Source organism: Bacillus rossius, chromosome 10 (genome assembly GCF_032445375.1).
Source record: "Bacillus rossius redtenbacheri isolate Brsri chromosome 10, Brsri_v3, whole genome shotgun sequence".
Lineage (NCBI taxonomy): Eukaryota > Metazoa > Arthropoda > Insecta > Phasmatodea > Bacillidae > Bacillus > Bacillus rossius.
Genome location: NC_086337.1, coordinates 4,386,742 through 4,387,293, shown reverse-complemented (window position 1 = coordinate 4,387,293; position 552 = coordinate 4,386,742).

Genomic DNA, 552 nt, shown 5'->3' with positions numbered 1-552 from the left:
CCGGGCGCTGTAGTCTACTTGCTGTTCGTCGCGGCACAGTTTCAAGAATATATATAAATATATATGTGTGTGTGTGTGTGTGTTTTTGGAATTTAACTAGTGAATCATTCCGCTATTGTTATTATTCCAACTTGGTTTAGATTAACCCCTTTAGGTGTAGGTATATGTATTGGCTCAACCTTTTTTTTTTTTGTTTGTTTCTTGGAATATCGTTCCTATCCCAAATTTTTGTGTTTTTAATATCGGTTATAGCCATCCTTACTATTAAAATTTTTGTCTAGATAAAATACAGTTAATTTTACATCGATAAGTTGAGAGTTGTTTCAGGTCCCTAATGGAGCCTTCATTTTCAATTTATATAATTTCCAAAGAACAAAAATTTCTGATATCTAGAAATTTTTATTCCGCCGATAAACGAGTACACAAAAAAATTTTGACAGTTTGTGAATTGATTCCGGTATCTTATTTTATTAACGTGTTTTAAATAATGATGTTCTGGTTTAGCAATTCCTTTTTGCCTTGAATTCTTTTCTTTTGGGTAATTAGATCGAC